The sequence below is a fragment of the Helianthus annuus genome, chromosome 12 (assembly GCF_002127325.2).
Source record: "Helianthus annuus cultivar XRQ/B chromosome 12, HanXRQr2.0-SUNRISE, whole genome shotgun sequence".
Lineage (NCBI taxonomy): Eukaryota > Viridiplantae > Streptophyta > Magnoliopsida > Asterales > Asteraceae > Helianthus > Helianthus annuus.
In genome coordinates, this window is record NC_035444.2 from 145202246 (window position 1) to 145209380 (window position 7135).

Consider the following 7135-nt stretch of genomic DNA (forward strand, 5'->3'; position numbering starts at 1 on the left):
TGGTAGAAATTGGACATATCATTAATCAATATTCACGTGTTGGTGCAAGACCTAGCGCAAAGATTCTGCATATGAAAGAAAAACTATCATGACATTAGAGTACGTCTCTTGTAGTGTAAGATGGGTCGGGTAAACGTATAAATCGTGTTTTCCGGTAGGTTGAGTGATCCACAACTCTGTCCCCAATTGTCCTGAAGACTATTTCACCAGTAATGGCTTCCATTCGCTAAGTTGGGTATACGTGAGGGCTAATCAAGTAGAATAAGAATAAACCATCCAACAAGGTAATAAGGTAGTCTTGTGATCGTTGAAAATCATGGTATGGTTGTTGGCATTTCGTTAAATCAGTTGCCAATCGAAGAAACGGGGAATTAATGAGGTTCATACGAAGAATCGAGCGAAAACAGGGGTCCATCAATAACCGAAGGACTCGACCAGCTAATCTGTTGTTTAGAAGTAATTTCCAGTAGTGGTGCATGGCGGCATGGCACAACAGGGAAGTTCGTTACATCGCGGTCGCGCGAGTGTATCATTTGTCCAAAACAGAGTTTGGTGGGTAAGGTTGCGAGTTGCAAAACGACGAAGGCGTGTAACTGTGGCTGCTTCGTTTCTGGTGATGATGACAGGCGAAGGTGATAAGGTTCGTCAACAGGGATGCGTAGGTATAGTTCTCCTAAATCCAAGTACGTTTGAGCAAGGTCTGGTCTTCGTGAATGTTGACGTACAATCCGAATGTACGGAGGGTCAGATGGCGACGTCATGTCTAGATAAGCGTATGACTAGCTAGAACACCTAAACAATGGTCGTAGTGTGGTGATGAGGGAACAGAAAAGAATTTGACCATCACTTGTCAAATTTCAAGTAAACATTCGGGTGTCATATATAACGCATCAGGGTTAATAGATAACATGCTACTACTCTAACTACACACAATGTAAATGTAAACTAGCAAGTAGGCGATACAAAAATAAATCATACCACCTAGAGTGTTGAGTCTTGCACGTGGAGCGAAGCGTCGTTGTGGATTGTTGAGCACCGTACAAGTTATAGTCTGATTTTAATAAAAACTTTTTCCCTTATTAAAACCAATTTCACTATAACCAATGGCTCTGATACCAATCAGTCACACCCCCAAAATCCACATGCGGAGTATCACCGCTTGGAGGCGTGACTGACCAGGATCAAGCCACCAATCATATTGAACATGTAAATAAGTAGTAATCGTTATTCATCAATACGAAAGATGTTTTCAAAACCAACATAATCAAGTGTAGCGGAAGCATAAATGTAAAAACCCAAACATAAGCATTAAGTGTGTAATGTCATAAACGTTTAACAAGCATTCACGATCCATTGCCCACAACGACCTGCTCCTCCTTGTGCAAGATCCATAAGTACCTAAGATCCTGCAAGGCATGCAGCAGAGAATCAACAACTAGTTGAGCGAGTTCACAGTGTACAGTTCAGTAATTGTAATAGTATGAGTAGCATTATGTTCGTTCGTTAAGTCATGTTTCGTATTAGTTTCTATCGCCGCCCTTTAGGCATGTATGCGAAGATTAGGGGAAATATTCCCAAATATTCTAGACTAGGTATGTTTGTATCGCGGCCACCCCGGCATGTATGCGAAGTTTAGAGTATAGTTCGCGGCCTTCCTAGGCATGTGTGCGAAGATTAGTCATAATATCGCGGCCAACCCTGGCGTGTGTGCGAAGATCAGTTCAATTTAGTACCATTAGTCTAGTTGTATCTTATCAATAACCCTTCCTCACCCGAGGACCATATAACTAAGTTCCATGTGCTAGGTAAACACAAATAAATAATCCAACCCATTCCCACCCTGGGAACCCATGCCTTGGCTGTGTGAACTCACCTCGATTTGCTCGGCAGATAGTCTACTTGCTAAAATAACTTTTGGTCAATCGCGTCCTATTATAGTTATTACATCTAATCAGGTTCGTATTTCAAACGTTTCCCGCAATAATACACAATAATAATTCCATGTAGCACGTAAGCACGTATTCATATGAATATGGCATACACGTATCCGCACATTAAATACGATTAGTCGTTTAATCTAGTCCGTAGTGTGCAATCCCTAATAGTTAAGGGCCCACATCAGTGTGGCCCAATTTTTATCATGAACCCAACAGCGCGCGACTAAACTACTGGTGTGCGAATAGGAAGTGTATAATTAATCCATGTTAGTGTGTGGCTGTACATTTTGTTGAGCCCCGGTAGTATGTGAGGCCCAACACAATTATAATCCCAACAAAGAAAATACAAAGGTCTCAACAAATTATCCTAAATCAAGCAAAGCAGGTAAAGACAAAACACCATAGATCCTATGATTTCAATTCACCAATTGCTCCTGTTGTACCCTACGCATGTCTAACTGTACATTAATAAAACACATCATATGCATGACAGATTGTACCATTACCCAGGTTGTATATTATATTCATTCATTCCTCAGTCAACATTCTCATTACTTACTACAACCAATTAAATAATCATCATCCTCATCGCCATTATCATCTCTAAACATTCAATCAGATATCGTCCCTTAGAGTTATAAATCAGAAAGTATTACCCTTTATCTTCCTAAAACTATTAACCAGATTCGAGTGTCATGATGTTCTCGTCACTTAGCAAGTATCATCGTCCTTATTACTCTACAGTTATCGTCATTACTCAAAGCCAGAAGAACATCATCATTCTCATTGCTTTTAAACAAATCAACGTAGATCATTCTTTACTCTTAAACATCAAACATGCACAATACATACGCAGATCATCGAACAAGTATATATATTTTCATATAGTTTCATGTAATCATTCAATCACAAGCATCAAACGAAGCTAAGGTTGGACCGAAACCGAAACAACACGTTCGTAAAACGAAGTAACGAGATATGTGGGGCTTACCGGCGATCGGTGAAGGAGGAGTGGTGATGTGCTCCGGTTGCCGAGGGAGGAAGAGAGACGAGAGGTGATGCGCGAGACGGTGGAGAAGCTACAGCCGATTGCCGTAGGGTTCGGATGACATGCGTGAGGGCGTACGTACATGTATATGTATATATATACTTTTGGCTGAATATTGGCGGTGGAATGCTTGCATGGGCCGATGTTAGGGTGGGCTGGGGGTTAGGGTCACGCAATTGTACCAACAATCCGATTTCAAACTTTCCATGTATTATTATTATTGTTTCATTACAATTATTATTGTTTCATTACAATTATTATTGTTATAAAAATATATATATTATTTATTTATTTATTCAGTTATTTTTTTTAACTAAACCAACAAATACGTTTGCACAAAGAGTTAGCAAAGTCGTGAATAATATCCACACAATGTTTTGACCGTTAAAGGTTTCGGGTTGCGCGAGGAGGTTGGGTCGACTAGGGCGACAAACATAATTAATTTATCAAATAAAATACCTATGGGATTCGATTTATAAAGGCGAAACAAACGGTTTGTACCTTGAAGTTACGGGTTGTCACATAAATAGTAAGTATATTGTAGTTGGAACTAGGACTGAGATAACAGGTCAGGTAAGACACGATTATTTGAAACGCTAAACTTGAACACGGCATTATAACTTATCGTGTTATTTTTTTCTAAACACAAGCACGACCTGCTTAGAAGCAGGTCAACGCAAAACAACATATTAACAAACATGTTTAGGGACACTATGATTTAAGAACATGTTTAGTGAAACAAAATTTCCAAATGGACATAAGAGTTTTAACAAACCTGTTAACAATTTGGGTATGACAAGTACAAGACAACATTTTCATAGGAAGTGTAGGCGACAATTTGGATATGGTAAGTGTCCTTTTCAATTTAAAGAGCAAAGAGCATGATGGTCTTTTCTCCCTTGAACCTACTTCACTTGCAATTTCCAAACCACTATAACATTTTCATGCAATAATATTTTTTTAACAAAATTACAACGTATTAATGAGCATTTCATTCTCTTTGAGCAGACTATTGCTATAACTTTTTTTAATTTTAAGAACTTTTATATTACAAGCTATAAAGTTACGCGATTTGTGTAACATTACGTGATTATGTTTCAGTACGTAATTACGTACCATATGTGCAAGCAGTAACAAATGCGCAATGTAACCCTACATCTATAATCATGTACCATATGTAACAAGTATAATGTCACGTGATTATGTATGAGTACGTAATTACGTTATTGTATTTTTTTATTGTATAATGTTTTTTTACTAAAGTTATGTTTATTACGTGATTATACATTGAATATAATGAGAACTTAATTATTTCTATGCTATTAGTGACAAACACGAGAAAAGCGTGGCTTAACAACCAAGACGTGTTTATCTCATTTGCTTTTGATACTTTTGGTTTCCCGGCGTCTGAGGCTGGGGACCTACATAGTCGAGTTCAAAGGGTCATGTATAGTAGTAATGTTATGGCCCCGAGATCTATGGACGTAGTTTTTAAAAGACTTAGTTTTACTATTCAAAAAGGAGTAGTGGCACAACTAGTTGCTCGTTTACCATCTATCTCGATGTAAATTCATAAAAATGATGTCATGAGTTTAAATCATTTCATTTGAAACAAAAACAAAAAAATACAAGTCGTTACGTGATTATAGATGTAGTGTTACATTGATCATTTGTTACTGCTTGCACACATGGTACGTGATTCTAGATTTTGGTATACATTTAAAGATTTGTTGCGTGATTTAGGTATTCATTAATCATTTTGGTATGTGATTATAGATGCAGTGTTACTTTGAAAATTGGTTACTACTTGCACGCATGGTACGCGATTTAGGTATTCATTGATTATGTTCCAGTACGTACTGTATCATAATCACGTAACGTTACACAATCATATAACCTTATAGCTTGTATTTTTTTTTTAAATTAAGAAAAACATAGTAATATAACATACTCAAATCAAAGAGAATGAAATGCTCGTTAATACAGTGTATTTTAATAAAAAATATTATCGTATGAAAAAATTATAGTCGTTTGAAAATGAAGGGGGAATGAGTTCAAGTGAGAAAAGACCAAAATACCCTTTTTGTATTTGGTTTTCTAATGGTAGGAATGTCACACCCCGACCACGTAAAACAACAAAACGTGGCGGAAACGTCGGGGAGTGTTGTAACAGAATCATTGTTTCACAACCATGGAATAAATAGTTTCGTTTTATTGAATTATTGAACTAAATGTTTTGATACAAATTTGATAAATATAACTATTATCCTCCAAGTTTTAAAGTCGCTAAGGCCTTGTCCATTCCTATGTGAGAATACACCAATATCATGATCAAATGCCATCAACTAATGTACCTGAAACACATGTGAAAATAGGTACGTCAGCATAAAAATGCCGGCGAGTACATAGGTTTTGTATGAGTTTCAGATTCATGGCCCGTTTTACATATTGCAATACTTATTTAAAAAAAACCTTGTTTTGAAAAGTATAGTATTGCGACATAAATAACCAACTCAAATCAAATTGGTTATAATTTATAAAAATCTCGTAGCCATGATTCTTAACCCCAAAACATTTGTTTAATTAAATCCAGATTTGTAAATCGTTTATGGAATAAAAACTCGAATAGTATAATATATTGTTGGGAAAAAACCTTGTATTACAACTTTGTTTTGTTTACCATTGCCCAAGTGATCTAGACAACGCAACGATGTATAAAGTATTAAAAGCACTTATATATAGGAAGTACCAGCGGCGTATCCACCATGCTTTTAACACATTATACCCGCCCCGTTACCTAATCACTTCCCTAACCCAACGGTTCAAACAGATTCAAACAGTTCGTGTCAATCAACGGTTACAAACGGTTCACATAGTCAAATAGTCACAAACAGTTCACATAGTCAAATGGTTACAAACGGTTCACATAATCCAACGGATCATCTAGTCAACGGTTACAAACGGTTCACATAATCAACGGTTACTAACGGTTCACATAGTCAAATGGTTACCAACGGTTCATATGATCAAATGGTTACAACGGTTCAAATGATCATATGGTTACAACGGTTCAAAATGTAAAACAATGTGTCCATATGCTGGATGAGCATATGCGACAAAATGAAGTATATGGAAATCAATGTGCTAGCATGTTAAGTGAACATACATAGCAAAACATAATGAAATCGTGTACTAATAATGTACTATTGAACATAGTAAGTATATGATATAAAAACATGGGAAACATGAAAGTATCAAGTAGGCACATGTGTTCCACCCCAAAACAGTTTGAAAACAGTAAAAGAGGGGACTATGTACTCACCTGAGGGTGCTTAGAAGTCTTGAACAACAACCAAGCAAAGCTAGAGTGATCAGGGAATCAAACGGCACCCTATATAGGTAACTATGTAAATAACCGGACCTAAATCGGGAGATAGGATAGAATGAGGTTCTATAAATCAAATGAGTAATTGAACTCATATGGTATGATTTAATAGACCCTACATTCTGATTGAAAGGCCTACCTAAGTGCTTTTGACCCGTTTCGACACGTTATGGTAACATAAGCTACTATAAGGCGTCGTTAGCGTAAAACTATGTTCGGATGGTTAACTATGTGCTATGCCAAGTCTTACATGCCCAATTATCCCTAAACATGTTACTAAATCAGATTATATGTCAAAAATAAGTTCACATAGGCAAAATACGGATTTTAGCTTTAAAAGGGCATTTTGGTCATTTCCTATGGGCATACAAGCTAACTAGCAAATGACTAACCAATCCTATGTGATCATAAGGTATAACCTCAGTGGTTATTCCCTATGCAACTATGATCACTAACTAAGCTTGGTCGGATCCTAAAGATCGACCAAACGGGTCGGGTTCGAAAGGCTAAGCGGTGGTTTAGACCGCTTACCTCACGACCCTAAACAAGCACAAACTAATAGTGTCGTGTTAGACATGTCAAAACATGTCTAACCTACTGACTTGGTATCAAAACAAAGTGTTTTGATACCCTAAAGTAGTTCCGTTGCAAAATGCGTGCTAAAACGCATTTTGACCGAAACTTTGACTCGACACTACAACTAGATAACGTGGTAATCAGCGGTTATGATCGCGAAGGATTATAGCTATCGTGATTACAATCACG